The sequence below is a fragment of the Balaenoptera acutorostrata genome, chromosome X, assembly GCF_949987535.1.
Source record: "Balaenoptera acutorostrata chromosome X, mBalAcu1.1, whole genome shotgun sequence".
NCBI classification, from domain to species: domain Eukaryota; kingdom Metazoa; phylum Chordata; class Mammalia; order Artiodactyla; family Balaenopteridae; genus Balaenoptera; species Balaenoptera acutorostrata.
The window spans coordinates 94540538-94554345 of record NC_080085.1 but is presented as its reverse complement, the minus strand read 5'-3'; positions in this window follow the sequence as shown (position 1 = coordinate 94554345).

Genomic DNA, 13808 nt, shown 5'->3' with positions numbered 1-13808 from the left:
GTGCCGATTCCTCTCCCAGCAAGAAGTCTGTGGAGCCATCACTGTGGGAAGGGAAGTCCTTTAGTCCTCTGTGCCACTTGCCCGTAGGTCTGAGCCCCTGCTTTGCCCTCTGGGCTTCTCCCTCAGAGCCCCTTCCCGTCCCTGGTCTCTCCTATCCAGGCCCTCAGTCAACCCTGCTGTCCTCCAGCCCCCTCCTTCCACGGTGAGGGCTCCACAGTTTAATTATGCTCCAGCACTGCGTTTCCCTGTTCCCCTGGCTATAAAACTGCCTAATTTAGCTCTCTAGATCTATTTAGATCTCTAATTGATATGACAGTTGGAGCGTATATCTCCCCCATCTCTGCCCTTTATTTTCTTTATTTATTTTCTGAAATCTGTTTGCCTTTCTCAAGTCTTCACAACTGGAACTGAAATTAGAGCTGTAAAGCACATCATGCCAATGGCTGCAATGAAACTAAATCCCTGTTCAAAAATGCTTATTCATATTGTATTCCAAATGTTCTATTTCATGTGCCAATGCTTTTACCACTAGCAACAAGCCATTGGAGAAATAAGTACTAAATGTAAATCGAGTTAGACCAGCCATGGGTCGTATTTGAAACGACTGGTCAGAACAGATAAATTCAAAGAGTAAAGTGGAAAGGGAATTCCTTCTAATTAGGAAACAGGGTTTTGTATATCCTCTCTATCAATATGTTTTTGTCTCCCTTTTTATCTTCCGTGTAGTAAGGAAGAAAGAAGTAGCCAGAGAATGGGGCAGCTGAAAAAGCAAATGAAGTTAAACTAGTTTGCATAGTCTAGGCCAGTGGTTCTCAAACTTGAACCTGAATCAAAATCACCTATGGGTCTGGGGCAGGGCATGAGGATTTTCATGCTAACATGTTCCCAGGCGGTACTAATGCTGTTGGTCTGGGGACCACACTTTGAGAACCACTGCTTTAGGGGCTGTGCTGAGTAGGCTTGAAGGTCAGGAGTCTCTGGTGCTGGGAAGACTTGCCCAGTGGCAGGGACTGCCCCGTGTGCCCTGCAGGAGGCTCTAGCTCAGCGGGCAGAGCTCAGCAACCCACTCCTGGGGAGCCTACAGTGGCCAAAGAGCACAGGTTACGCCCGGGACCTCCGGCTCCAGAGCTCCCCATGTTGTGTCTGCATCACAGTTCAACTTCCTCCTCTGCCCGCTCCTGCTCCCCAAGAATCCTCCTGCCTGCGAAGCTCTGTGTCACGCTCTGTTTCCCTGGGAACACAGCCCGTGATGCTTCCCCAAGGTCACAGGCCAATTCAGTGGATTCGGGACAGGAGCCCATGTCTTCTGACTTTCGACATTTCTACCACACCTGGCTGACCTCCCACACTGATTCCTCTTAGGCTCTCTCTCTATAACATCCATCCAGGGATTTGGGACAAGTGACCTTAGAGACTGGGTCAAAGGGTGCTAGGAGAAATGCCCCTCGTGCGCCAGGAGCGCCCTGCATGGTAATGAGTACATGCGTGCGTCAGACAATTAGAGCTGTTACAGGTTCATCCGCCAGGAGGAAATGCGAGGTGCCTTCCTGGCTCCTCCAGGCTCCTCCACCTGCCTGGGACAGTGCCTAGGGGAACTCAGCCTGCACCAGGCTGAAATAAAAGAGATCGTGTCAATGGCTCAGGGCTTGGAACCCAAGGCCCTGGACCAGGTGAGGCTGGCCTTGAGGACTAAAGCTCTGCCCCAAGACAGAGAGAGGCGTGCTAGGGATTGTCAGAGGGCCCACCACACCCTGCTAATGCGTTTCCTGCTTCTCATTTTGCAGCAAGACCCAGGGGTTCACAGCTGGCACCTAGGCTGTGCCCACCGGCAGGATCTGCTCACTGGAGTCCCCCCTCACCATGTGCCGGCTGCCACCGCAGCCTGTTTGGTGGGGAAGTATGTGGAGCCTCGCATTATGGCCTGTTTACAGCCCGTGGAGTCACAGTGACGGAATTTGTAGGGGTTCCTTTGCTGCTTCTGTTTATCGCTGTACAGTGGCAGCGAGGCCCAAAGGAGACCAAACCCTAGACTTTCAACAGTTCCCTGGGCCCCTCCGGATCGCCCCTCTGTCTTGGGCAGCTGGAGAGGGGCTGAGAGGAGGCCTCTGACCCCAGTTAACAATCAGGAGGCCAAGTACTTGGGAAGACACAAAGCTTTTAAGTATCAAATCCCCCAAGTAGTAAACAGGCCAATACTTAGTGCAGCGTTCACAATGCCCCACAGCAAGTGAGACAGACGGACCACAGGCCTTAAAAGAAGGCCAGGAAATGGGCATTTTTAGAAGTTCCAAGACTTGAGCCAAATAAGAGTGAGGGCCAAACAAGGCTTTCAAAAGTGTTGTGCTGGGCTGAGAGGGAGAAATGGCAGTGGGTCACTGTGCAAGGAAGATTATGGTTGCTCGGTCCGGACAGAAGGGTGCTGGTTAAAACCTCACCAGAATGGACATTTATTGTCCCTGCTTCTGTGTCCTGCTTAATATGTTTCTCTCATCTGTAAAGACCAATCTCTTTCTTATTAAAACATTTTATCATGAAATATTCAGATATACAAAATATATAGAATAGCATAATATACACCCATTTATTCACCATTGTGTTTAAGAAATCAGACCTTACAAATATAATTGGCATCTCCTGTTTACAGCATTCCCATCCACTTCCCCACTCCCATGGAATAGTACTCTGATTTGGAGTTTATCATTCCCTTGCATGAGAAAACACCTTCTTTGTTCTCTGTTAACCCATATTCATCAGTAATTTCAAACCTAGGGCAAAACTCACCGCCTGGAGCAAAATCATCCCCGATGAATCGCACCTCACTTAAATTTCTTTATTCTCTCTTCTAAGGTTTACATCTTCCACTTTTTTTTTACTCTGTTTCCTTTTACCTGTGGATTCATTCCTCGGTAACAGTAAACTTCCTTTATGGGCTCCCTTGATCCCTCCAACCAGCACTGATGTTAGTTCTGAAGGGGAAATATAGTTGGCTTTTAAGTTAAAATAGTCCTGGATTCAAATCCTGACTTCATCACTTACTAGCTCTGTGACCTTGAGCAGTCAACTCCTTTCTCTGGGCCCCTAGTTCCTTATCTATAAGATGGGGGGGGGTCACATTAAGTTTGCTGTGAAGATCAAGAAAGATAACATATTGGGGTTTATCATCCCCATGCACGTGAAAGTCATCTTCAATGTATTGAAATCCACAGCCATCATCAATTTCAAACTTGTAAGCATTGATTTGGTTGCTTGCGCTTATTTGATTCATCTATTGGTTACGCACTGTCTCCCGATACACTGTAATCGCTCCATGTGCATAAATGTCTTGTCTTCCCAGAAAAGCTGTATGCTCATGAAAAGCAGAGAGTGAGCCACACAGAATGACAATATAATTTATTGTCCAAACCAAGATATTTTTTAGAGTAGGGAAGGGGTGTTAATAATTGCATCAGGTCCCAGTATAAACAAGGACTGTCCTAATGGAACCGGGATATATGGTCATCCTAGTCATATATCTCTTCAGAATCTCCTCCAACCCTCAGGCCCAGTGCCAGGTGGGGAGTAGATGCTTGCTAAATCAATGCTGTGGAGTGGAATTGAAGGGCTGGCAGCCTTGGAAGTTAGCAAACATGGCTAGCCTTGTATAGCTCATCCCTTCCTCCCTCTGTCTCTTGCACGCCCTTCTCCTTATTCAGCACTAATGTCACCCCCAAATGGTACATTCATCATCCCAAATTAGCCATTATTAAAGCCATTCATTTGCAGGGCTGCAGCTAAAATGAATTGTGTTATTATTCCAGTTATGGCAATGAATGGCTGAACATCAAAAGCCATTTTGATTTTGCAGTAAGAAGGCAATCAATTATTGTGTCCTGCTGGTTTGTCCAAAGCAGCATCCAGCTTGCTGCTGGTGAAAAAAGTCTCCCTCCCCACCTAGTCATACACACAATTCCTCGGGCCTCCCCTCACGACACCTGAGAGCCCAAGAAGGGGAAGGACATATTTCTTCTACCAGTCTGGGGTCAATTTTACCTCTCAAAACCTGGGGTCTTCTTCCACTACAGATGCAAGAAAAAAGTGTCCTTGTGTTTTCTGTTTGATTGTGGTGGCCCGATTGAATGCAGCAATACAGCAAAAAAATTTTGCAGCTCACAAATAACCTTGTGAGCGGTAAAAGCCTGCTTTACTCCAAAGAAGAATTTGAGTTTACAAGAAAAGTACTGGAAAATTAATTCCCTATACCCTTGCCTTCTGTGAATCTACTTTTAAAAGCATAAGGGTTGGGACTTCCCTGGTGGCGCAGTGGTTAAGAATCCGCCTGCCAATGCAGGAGACACGGGTTCGAGCCCTAGGTCTGGGAAGATCCCACATGCCACGGAGCAACTAAGCCCGTGTGCCACAACTACTGAGCCTGCGCTCTAGAGCCCGCGAGCCACAACTACTGAGCCCACGTGCCACAACTACTGAAGCCCGTGCACCTGGAGCCCATGCTCCACAACAAGAGAAACCACTGCAATGAGAAGCCCGCGCACCACAACGAAGAGTAGCCCCTGCTCACCGCAACTAGAGAAAGCCCACGCAGCAAGGAAGACCCAGTGCAGGCAAAAATAAATAAATAAATAAATAAAAGCATAAGGGTCAAGTCTAATTAAAGGCAAGCCAATGGGGGAAAAAAAAACCCCTGGGGTCTTCTTGGCTTTGAGGCTGAGGTATGAGACTCCTCCTGGCTTATACTGCTTTCATCGCTCCCCTGCTCCTGATCCCTACAGACCCGGCCAGTGAGCCAGACTTGGGGTGATTTCTCGGTTCAGTCCCCTCCACTGTCCTGCTTACCTACACTATAGGCTGGTCTTGTTGGAGGCAACGTTGCAAGGCCCAGCAACCTCATTTCTGGGCTCCTCCTTCTCGAGTCACACAGTTCTCTGGGTCCCCACCCTGGCTGCCCAGTACCATCACGTCGCAAAGTTACTGATGCATGAAAAAGGCGTGAGGCAGATCATCTCCCAGAAAACACCTGCATCTGAATAGGGTCTTTACTGCTTTACCTCAAAGGAGTGATTTAAACTCCCAGGGGAGGACAGTGCAGGTTGGGATGGAGTGATGGTGACAATCTTGCCCGGACAAGGTATTGATTAACAGGCCCTTTCTGGGCTGGGAATAATGATGACGGTGATGAGACTAATAGCAGTGACTGGACTTTGGCTGTTTACACTGTGCTAGACTTAAACCAAGCGGGCCGGGCTCCTCCAATCCCCACTGTGCACAGCCTTGAGCTGTTGGGAAGATTAAATGAGCTGAAGTATTGCAGCACTTCAAAGCATGTTTCCTGAGGGCTGTACTGGGTAAGGTGCTGTGAGCTCTACTACTTCTCACGTCACACTTTGGCTCTGCTGCCTGTAGCCAGAGCTCCTCACTGATAGTCCGTCTCCCCTTCTCCCAGCTTGGCTTTAGGAGTCAGGCCTGGGGGTAAGACTTAGCAAGAGTGTGTGACGTAGAGCAAGTTTTCCAGGCCTGTCTCCTCATCCACAGGTAGTGGGAACGGAGGCCACGTTAATTAGCTGGAATGAAGTTCTCTCAGTTGGAGAGTGCCCCCAAGGGCTACCACTACAGAATTCATTTGCCTGTGCCCAGTGACAGAAATTACACAAGCCCTGGCATTTCCCCCAAGCCCCAGAAACAGAACCGTGTGAGACTGTCAGCCCCAAGGCTCTCTGTTCACCACCACCCCTGCGCTCCTGATCTGTATTTCCCAATGTGTTGTGCACACACACACACCACACGTACACACACACCACATACACAGCCACACCCACAATACCTCCCCCTCCAATCTCACCCCCGCACACACACACACCCACCCCTCCCCACCCCCTTACCCCTCACACACACACACCCTGAGGAAACTTTCTGGTGAGATCCTCCTAAGAAATGGGCTACGGGGACAGAAACGGCCCTCAAGCAACAGCCCCCAAATACTTGCCAGCTAATATATGGATTTTTGCTGTATATTTGCATTGTCTATGGGAACACAAGCAAGATTATGAAGTATTTGATCAATGTTTTTGTTTGTGTTTTTAGCCGCATTTCTGCCCCTACCATGAAGAGGAAGGCCTCTATTTCCAGGAGCAAAGACAAGTATGAGAAGTAAGTGACTTGTTGAAATGGTGTGACAAATCAGAAACTGGACTGGAACAGCAAATGTAGCTTCAGAGTTTCTGATTTGTTTCCTCACTTTTAAGTTATCTCTGAGTTGAGAGCACTCATTTATTTGTTCTGTCCGGCCAGGAAGATCCCAAAGATTACAGTGGTCCTGAAAGTATCCATCCAGCTTGTTTTTCTCTATTCCAAATTTTTATATCCCAATGGGGAGCAACAGCCTTTAAAATACAAAGCCCAGTTCTTTAGAAAAATCTGTAATGTTTTTTACAATGTAACAGTAAAACAAGCTTACTTCAGATGTTTAGAGAATGAAGAGAAGCTGAAATCTACACAACCTGTAAGCATTTTGGTACATTTTCTTTTTGTCTTTTTTCTGTATGTGTGTTTGTAGCCATATTTCAAACCACATTTCCTGAATCCTGAGACACATATTCTTCATTTCTGAAATCAGGATGCATCTTATAATGGATGTCAAAAGTGATTTGCAAATAGCCAGACAGAAGAATCCACTGTGATATTGTTGTCATTGCCTGCATGCGCGCAGACTTAGCCGGGTGTCGAGGATATCTGTTCATCTGACTCTCACTTCAAGTGAGTTATTTGCATTGGTTGCATCACTCATGGTTAAATTTTTAACTTAAATTTGGCTTTCTCCCTAATTGTCACTTAAAATGTCTTCTAAAAATTACACTATGATGCATCATTGAAATGAAAAATTATTGTGTCTGCAGAAGATTGCCTGTCATGGTCCAGACAATGCAATTAAGGACAGTAGAAATTGCCAGATCTCTTGGAATAGATCATAAAAATTTCAAAGCTAGGAAAGGTTGGTGTGACCGTTGCATGCATTGTGAGGGACTATTACTCAGGCACTGAACGTCTATCTGTCAAAAGCTTCTGAGTGACTTTCAAGAGAAAGTCTGATTGATTTCTAGCTAATGTAATTGAATTGAAAAAAAAATAGACAACGGAAAGAAAAAAAGAAACTATGAGTTTAACCGAAGAGGAAATGTGGATAAACTCCCAAGATTCTTCTACATGCTTTGATATGATCTTCTCACATTATCACAAGCCAGGGTTATGAAAAGCAGCCATATCTCAACACAATATGCTGCGACACTGCCAATGGCCAAAAGTAATTCAGAAGAATCTTTAGATTCTGGAACGTGAAGAAAGGTTAGACTCTACTTTTGGGGGTGTTCCTGAAGAAGAAAGTGGTATAAATTGTATGGATCTATGCACATTAGTATCAGCAGAATACGATTTGGGTATATTAAAGGTAGTGTTTCTTTTTCCCCAAGCTATTAATAAACCAATTTCTTACAATCTATGTCATCTCTGAATTGAAAAAAATAGGATCATACTGTATGTACAGTTTTGGATTATGCTTTTTCATTTAATATATCATGAGCATTTTCAATGTGGCTGAATATTTGAAAACCTGATTCTATGGCTTGCTATTTTTTAGTATGTGACTATACTGTAATTATTTCAACCATTCCCCTATTGTTGGACATGTAGTGTTATAAATAACACTGAGATCAACATCCTTATCTTTTATCAGGATAAAAGGAATTTATCCTGGAATTTATCAGGAATTCCTAAGTTCCTCAGACATAAAAATTGTGAAGGCTCTTGATACGTGTTGAAAAACTGCTTCTCAGAAAGGTTTTGCCAATTTACAATTCCACCTACAGTGAATGAGAGTGTATTCCATCAGTACACTTTTTTTCAATTGAAAAATTGGCCTTTGCTAATTTGATAGAAAAAGATAGCGTCTCATTTATACTTGCAGTTCATTGATTACTACTGAGGTTAAATGCTTAAAAATATTATTGTTGGCATTCATATTTTTTGTGTACAGTTTGCCAGTTCATATCCTTTGCTCCTGTGTCCACTGGAATCTCAAGGTCTGTCAAATTTGTTTCCAGTTATGTCCAAGATGCTGTTGATGTCCCATATGCCCCGGCCCACCTGATTTCACCTGCAGCTGCAGTTTCCAGCCTCCTGACAGTCATCCACATTAAGTGGACTGTCTTTCCTCTCTGTCTGCGGCTTTCTTGGGCACAATAGAAGCTTGCTCTGCCTCACCCAGGTGTGCCCTGGAAATGCAGGATATTTTAACACCACTGAGGCTAAACTTCAACCAGTGGGGATGGAAGTCCATAGACAAATATCACAGACTCTCTGTCCTCCAGCGGGATGATTCTGAGACACGTCTCACACAGTTTCTCAGAGAGTCCCCAGCAGGCCTGAGTCCCAGCTGCCCACAGGTAACTTGCTCATTAACATTCTCCATATTAGTTTTTCTTCCTCGTGTCACTTTCCCTATTTTCTTTTTGCGCTTCCTGAGATCACCTCCCAAATAAACCACCTGTACCCAAATCCTTTTCTCAGGGTCTGATTTTGAGAACTGGAAGTAAAAAAAAAAAAGAAACCAGAATGTTTTCTGTCCACATGCCTTTTGACAGCAATGTTCATTCTCTCAGATCGAACTCCTCCAATATGAATGGCATATTTGAAAACAAACACAGAAGAATGAACACTATCCCCTTGGTAAACTTCAGAGTGCAGGACACGGCAAGGCAGATGGTCCCGTCACCTGGGGAATAGCAGTTGGTTGCTTCCAAAACCTTGCAGGAGATGTCTGGACTCTCAGCATAAAGACAAAATTAGCTTTCTGCAAGGCTAAAGATCAGAGTCTGGATTCAGTGAATTCAATAAGGTAAAGTCAACTTAAGCAGGCTCACATGGCTTTTTGATACATAGAGACTTCAATAATCTTTGTGTTTATATCTGTATTTCTCTATCCCCCACAAATATATTGGTATTCTGGTCTTGTATATATCTATACTGGTATGCCAATTTATTAATTTACAATGAGAAATACAATTGTTAAACAGGCTAAAATGCTTGAGTGGGCAGATCAGTGTATTCTTTCCCTGTGGGCAAGTTGTATGGGGAGCCAAGTAAACTATCAAAACATTGCTTGGTGAGCATAAAATCAGAACAAGGGGGAGTTAGTTGATCATAATAATGATCTCTCAGATTGGACAACCTGAAGCACTCTCATCAAGTATAGGGCCAGCCTTGCCAAAGAACCCATAATGCTGGGTTCACTTGGCCAAAATCATTCTCTTGGATGGAGCTGGCTGGTAACTGTCATTTCTTTGCTTCTAGCTGGCCAACTACTTTCTATTCACTCCAAGAAATGTATCATACAATTAATTTGGTTTCCACTTACCAAAATTACAGTTGCATTCCAGTTCTGCCTCCTTAAGATTTGTCCTAGTTCACCTTGAGCAGAGTTTTGAGAGTTTGCAAAATTTCCAGTCACGTGTTTACTGATAATTTCCTGGTTGATTTCCAGATATCTAATCCTGTGCCTTGCATGTGAATTTTACTAGTTTAACTCTCAGGTGGCAACTTAATTTACATTTTTTGGAGGGGGGAAAGTGTATATAGGGAGCATCACATAGGTGCCCCCACCCCTGTTGAGATGAAAACTACTTTCAACTCAACAGATTTCTGCCTTCTTTTCCAGCTTCATCTCCCACAATCACTCTGTGTTCTAGTAACAGCCTTCAACGTGCCATCCCCAGAATAGCCAGTGCTCTTTCCCTTTCCCACAGTCCACACGTGAGAGAATGTGCTTCCTGTCCTCATTCCCCAATGAACTCATCCATTCTTCAAGATCCAGCTAACATAGCACTTCCTCTGAGATTACATCCTTGAACCACCTCCATCCCTACTTCAGCACCGAAGAGATGGACTCTTTCTCTTTAGTGCTGTCACAGCGCTTAATTCAAACTTCTATCATACCATTCACCCCATTGTACTACAATAATTTATAGGCCCACCTTCCCAATAGACTATGAGATCCCTGGTGGCAGAGGCTGAAGTCTTATTTATTTATTTGTTTATTTATTTATAAATTTATTTATTTTATTTATTTTTATTTTTGGCTGCGTTGGGTCTTCATTGCTTGCACGGGCTTTCTCTGGTTGCGGCGAGTGGGGGCTACTCTTCATTGCGGTGCACGGGCTTCTTATTGCAGTGGCTTCTCTTATTGTGGAGCACGGGCTCTAGGCGCACGGGCTTCAGTAGTTGTGGCACGCGGGCTCAGTACATGTGGCACACGGGCTTAGTTGCTCCGCGGCATGTGGGATCTTCCCAGACCAGGGCTTGAACCCGTGTCCCCTGCATTGGCAGGCGTATTCTTAACCACTGCGCCACCAGGGAAGCCCCTTATTTATTTATTTATTTATTTATTTATTTATTTAAATTTTTATTTATTTATTTATTTATTTATTTATTTATTTATTTATGGCTGTGTTGGGTCTTCGTTTCTGCGCGAGGGCCTTCTCCAGTTGCGGCAAGTGGGGGCCACTCTTCATCGCGGTGCGCGGGCCTCTCACTATCGCGGCCTCTCTCGTTGCGGAGCACAGGCTCCAGACGCGCAGGCTCAGCAATTGTGGCTCACGGGCCTAGTTGCTCCGCGGCATGTGGGATCTTCCCAGACCAGGGCTCGAACCCGTGTCCCCTGCATTGGCAGGCAGATTCTCAACCACTGCGCCACCAGGGAAGCCCCCCTTATTTATTTTTATATTCCCAGTGCTTAGCATAGTGCCTAGCCCTCAGTAAATGCTTGAATAAATGAGTTATCCAAAGTGAGACAGCCAAGTATCCAGGAACTGTTATATTTTGAAAACTGTGGTCTTGAAAGATATATGACAGAAAATCATCGAGGGTCATTTAACAAAGTTGACAGAGAGCTATGAGCTCATATCTTATGCCATCCAGTCATCCATCAACAAATATTTGTGCCCAGCACTGGTGACATGGCAGTGAGTAAGAAACACAAGGCCTCTATTTCATGGAACTTACATTTCTATTGGGGGGAGACAGATGATAAGCACATAGATAATTAAAATAATTTCCAGACTGTGGCAACTATTGTGAAGAAAATAAAGCAGAGTGACATGAAAGTAAGTGACCTGAAGAAAAAGGGTTTTCTTTGATTAGGTTGTCATGGAAAGCCTTTTTGATAGAATGACATTTGATCTGATATCTGAATGATGAGGAGGAGCCAGGTATTCAAGGATCTGCGGAAAGAGTGTACCAGGCTAAAGGAGTGGGAGGTGCCAAGTCCCTGAGGTAGAAACAGGCTTGTGGTTAAAAGAACAGAAAGAGGGCTTCCCTGGTGGCGCAGTGGTTGAGAGTCTGCCTGCCAATGCAGGGGACACGGGTTCAAGCCCTGGTCTGGGAAGATCCCACATGCCACGGAGCAACTAGGCCCGTGAGCCGCAACTACTGAGCCTGCGTGTCTGGAGCCTGTGCTCCGCAACGAGAGGCCGCGATAGTGAGAGGCCCGTGCACTGCGATGAAGAGTGGCCCCCACTTGCCGTAACTAGAGAAAGCCCTCGCACAGAAATGAAGACCCAACACAGCCAAAAATAAAAAATTAATTAATTAATTAATTAAATACCATCACCATAAAAAAAAAAAAAGAACAGAAAGAAGTTCTCTGGGGCTGAAGAATTTGTGAGTGCTGGAAGCATGGTGCAGGATGAGCTCAGAGAGGTGAGCAGAGCCCAGATCATGCAGAGTTGTGTAAGCCACATGCAGAAGCTTGGGTTTTATTCAAAGTACAATGGATAAGCACTGGAGGGTTTTCAGTAGGAGAATGATATGCTTTGATTTGCATTTTAAAAAGATCACTAGCCTGTTGCAGGATAATTATACATAGAAACTAAGATTCCCATAAGCAGTACAAAACTGAAAGCTATCACTAATTCTGCTACTTCAACAGCACTCAGTCTAATGGTACACTGATACACAAGGGAGTGAAAAACCAACTTAAGGCTCTAATATACCCTCCAGAAAGTTAGTTGAGTGGCACCACTTTTACAGATGGTTGGGGCAGGTCATGAACACCTTATTCCTTTATAAAGAGAACTTTAAAGAATGCAGAGTCCACTCCAGCTGGATACTTAAAAATGAGGAGGGAAGAAGAGTAGTCCACAAAATGGCCTAGAGTAGGCTGGGGAGGAGACTCTTTGGTCCACGGCCAGATTCATCATTAAGGTATAAGTAGCTTTCAGCTCACTTTTAGTCGTCAATAATCTGTGCTGAAAACCCCACCTAAACTCCCTAACAAAGGTTTAGGAGTTGGAAGAGAGAAGGGCTGAGCAGGAAGCTGTCCACAGAGCACCCACTTTCCCCTCCTGATAAATCACTGCAGAGAAACTACACAGCCGCTTGGTCTCATTCTCAGCCCCTCTCTGCCAGCTGCAGGATTGGGAACAATGCAGGTGCAATTACAATTCCACCATAACATAACCTGTGTGCCCTGTGAGGTTCTGGATTTGAATTTCCCTTAATAAATCTTAGGAGAGATATGGGAACAGAGGCCCACTGAAGTATTCTGTCAGAGTTGGGCTTTTTGCTTAGAGTGAACCAAGAAGACTTCTGGTGAAGCCTGAGCAAGACAGGACAACATCATCAACTAGGGAAGAATTTTGAGGCAGAACCACGGAGGCTATTTCAATCTCAACCCCTCCCCACAAAGAGGCAGGAGCATTGGATAAGGAAGGCAGACCTAGGACTCATATCTTAGAAACCGAACATGTAGAGGGTTGAGCCTAGCAAGAGGGGGGAGATTTAGAAGACAACAAGGAGGAGGTCCAGATAGATGCTGCAAACTGCCGGGGACCTAAGGTAACGCACTGCCAGAGGTACTAGTGATGCTGATAAGACAAGGTCTTTGCATGACAAAGAAGAAAACAAAAAATCCAAGGCATTGGGTCTACCTAGATGGAAGAAGGGGGCTACTAATACTGTTTGTCCCCAAAGGATATTTAGAATCCAGGTGTTATAAGCAAGGGGATCCGGGTCCAGCTGTGAAAGTGAGGAAAGGGTTTTAAATTCTTTCCCCTAATGGGTACACAAAAATTAAGGTAGCATCTAAGCCAGGGGAGCAATTGAAACATCAGGTGGGGGAATTGAAGTCACTTCTAAACTAATCAGGGGAGTTTCGCCATGTAGATTAAATTCAAAGTACTAAGACCTTAACCAGTAATCTGGTATCTATATGAGGGCCCCAAAGAAGGGAAGGGCCTGGAATTTTTTAAATGAGCACCTGGGGAGAGGTTTTGCTGGTCTCTCAGTGAAAAGGATCCCCAAGAAGAGGGCAGGAAGAGAACTGAATGGAGGAGCTACATGCTGTGAGTAAAATGGCCTACCTAGTGAGAGGAACCTAATGGAAATGTGTGGGAGGGGCTGATTAATTAACTGACTTGTACGGAGGGATATAATTATAAATCTCCCACAATTCTATTACAGCGCCTCCAATAGGGGCAGTCATTTACTTCATAGCCCTTGAGTACCTCAATCAACAGTGCACGCGGTGCCCCTTCCCCCTCCATACGAGACCATCATCCTGAACTGACTGGAGAAGATCACAGATCGTATATGAGCAGTGCATGGTATTGTACTAAGCCAGGCGCATGTGGGATGAAGGGTGGAGGGAGAAAACAGTGACCTCGAGTTAGGGAGCCCATCTTTGAAGCTGCTGATTGGCTACTCAGGTGCCAAGGGCCTATTAAGGAATATCCGTATCAATTGCCACCCGCCCCTCCTCCCCAACATAT